The 2992-nt window shown below is 39.4% G+C and overlaps 1 pseudogene; it reads left to right on the plus strand.

Annotated features, from left to right (window-relative positions):
• The first annotated feature begins 390 nt into the window (after positions 1–390).
• LOC139004821 (protein BEX3-like) lies at positions 391–855 on the plus strand (annotated as a pseudogene).
• Positions 856–2992: the final 2137 nt, after the last annotated feature.

A 2992-nucleotide genomic window follows, 5' to 3' on the forward strand; every position in this document is an offset into this window, starting at 1 on the left:
CAGCTGAATAAAATAAAAATATAGGAGGTGCTTTTATTTCTTTCCATTATCCATTAACATTCAAACAACCATCTCAAGTAGGGTCTATCTTATCTTGTTTGTTTGTTTCTTAGCATGTAATAGTATAAACTCTCAGGTGAGCTGGCATCTCCTGAGTGAGCACTTTCAACAAAAATAGGAGGAGGAGGCCCTGCCGATGTGGCTCAGTGTTTGAGTGTTGACCTATGAACCAGAAGGTCGCAGTTCGATTCCCAGTCAGGGTTGTGGGACCCATCCCCAGTGTGGGGCGTGCAGGAGGCAGCTGATCAATGATTCTTTCTTATCATTGATGTTTCTATTTTTCTATCTCTTTCTCCCTTCATCTCTGAAATCAATAAAAAATATATTTTAAAAGAGCATAGGCAGGAGGAGCAGACAGCAAGCATAGGCCCCGAAAAAAAACTTGGAAAAAAATCTCATCATGACAGATATCCACCAGGAAAATGAAGAAATGGAGCAACCCATGCAGAATAGAGAGGAAGACTGTGCTTTGGGAGGAGTCTAAGGCCACCAGCCTGCAGGAAATGATTGAGGGGCCAGGTTCCCTGAATGATCCCTGACCTCTGATGGGCTGCCTCCCTTAGGCAGGTCAATGTTGGGATGGAGATGATATGGAAATATTCCCGGAGAGGAGAGAAATCAGGAGAAAATCCAGGAGCTGCAGTTGAGGAATTATTAGCGTGTCCTCGAGGGGGAACTCTAATCACCATGCCCATCATGATGAATTTTGCCTTATGCCTTGACTCCTGCCATTTTCCATGAGATTAAAACTGTGATTTCCACCGTGTTTTCCCCCTTTGTGTTTCCTGATTTGCCTTTACTGACCTGTTTGCTGTGAACCTTCTGTAATTTCCATGTGTCAAGCGGGTCCTGTGTTACCAGCTTCTAAGTGGAGATTGCTTTGGCAGACAGTCTTCTGTTCCTGTCAACAGTAATTTCACCCACTTGCATGGAAAAACATAATGTTAATAAAGCCATTAAAAAGCAAAAAAAAAAAAAGATATAATCCCTCAGCTGTCTTGAGGATTTCACCTTCTTGATTTGTCCATGCCAGAATCTTTCATTTGCCCTTGGCTATGTGCTTAATTTTCCTGCTGTCTTTCACATCTATTATGATCTTAATTTACTGAGAACAGCCTGTGGGACTCACTTATTTATTTTTTCATTTTCTTGTCACTTTTCTACTTCATTGGAATAATTAGTTATGCCTAGATAATTACATTTTTGGAGCTTTCAAACTCTCTTAATCCATCTTTCCCAAGAAAGATCCAGAACATAGAATCAGATTCTTTCCTTTGTGTTTGAAGTCTGCCTCAAAAAGTACACAAGCGAAGCTGTCTCCTTTCCTCTGAAATGAATTACCCATTTTTTTCTCAAGATAATTTTTCCATTGCAATGAATGTACTTCTTTCTGTTGGTTGGAATTAATTCTGGTGTGACAGTCTCCCTCTATGCTTCTTCTGACCTCAGATCAATGAAAATATCAGCAAGGTCAGACCTTGGCAGGTGTTCTACTTTGAACTAATGAGTCAATGTCAGCTCTCTGAATGGATGAAGTTTCCCAACACTGCTCTATAGTAATTCTGTGTCAGCTTTATCATGCCTTTCTCCTTTCTGTTTGCTTTACCAAAATATACTCTAGTATTTTCTTTCTCACATAAGTTTATCACTTTCTAATGAGTATATAATTAATGACATTTATTTTCTCACTTAATAAAACATGTCCTTATTTTTTTTTATTTTTTTATTAAATCTTTATTGTTCAGATTATTACATTTGTTCCTCTTTTTCCCCCCAATAACTCCCCTCCTTCCAGCTCCCACCCCACCCTCCACCCTCACTCCCCACCCACTGTGTTCATCCATAGGTGCATGATTTTTGTCCAGTCACTTCCCGCATCTCCTACACCCCTTTTCCCCCCAAGAATAGTCATTCTATTCCCTTTCTATGTCCCTAATTCTATTATAATCACCAGTTCATTCTGTACATCAGGTTATTTATTCACTTGATTCTTAGATTCATTTGTTGATAGATGCATGTTTGTTGTTCATAATTTGTATCTTTACCTTTTTCTTCTTCTTCCTCTTCTTAAAGGATACCTTTCAGCATTTCATATAATACTGGTTTGGCGGTGATGAACTCCTTTAGCTTTTCCTTATCTGTGAAGCTCTTTATCTGACCTTCAATTCTGAATGATAGCTTTGCTGGATAAAGTAATCTTGGTTGTAGGTTCTTGGTATTCAGCACTTTGAATATTTCTTGCCATTCCCTTCTGGCCTGCAAAGTTTCTGTTGAGAAATCAGCTGACAGTTGTATGGGTATTCCCTTGTAGGTAATTGAGCCTCTTTCTCTTGCTGCTTTTAAGATTTTCTCTTTGTCTTTTGCTCTTGGCATCTTAATGATGATGTGTCTTGGTGTGGTCCTTTTTGGATTCCTTTTGTTTGGGGTTCTCTGCGCTTCTTGGACCTGTAAGTCCATTTCTTTCTCCAGATGGGGGAAGTTTTCTGCCATTATTTCTTGAAATAGGTTTTCAATATCTTGCTGTCTCTCATCTTCTGGCACTCCAATAATTCTGATATTAGACCGCTTAAAGCTGTCCCAGAGGCTCCTTACACTATCTTCACACTTTCGGATTCTTTTTTCATTTTGCTTTTCCAATTGGGTGTTTTTTGTGGAATCTTTGGTTTGATTCTTGTGCTCCTCTGGTCTGCTATTTGGTATAATATTCTTTATTTCAGTCCGTGTATGCTTACTTTCTAATTTCTTTATCGTAGCATCGAGGGTCTCATTAGTTTTCGTGAGGCTCTGCACAAATTTATGGCAAGCCCTCAAAATTTCGATTCTTAGCTCCATATCCTCCATTTCTGTCATGTTTTTTTGTCTCCGCATCTTTTATGCTTTCTTGGTGCACCCCTTTGTGGTCTCGGTGCACAGTCTTGTTCTAGCCAAGCCT

The sequence above is a fragment of the Myotis yumanensis genome, unplaced genomic scaffold (assembly GCF_028538775.1).
Source record: "Myotis yumanensis isolate MYYU_CA2020_CCGP unplaced genomic scaffold, mMyoYum1.0.hap1 SCAF_3, whole genome shotgun sequence".
NCBI lineage: Eukaryota > Metazoa > Chordata > Mammalia > Chiroptera > Vespertilionidae > Myotis > Myotis yumanensis.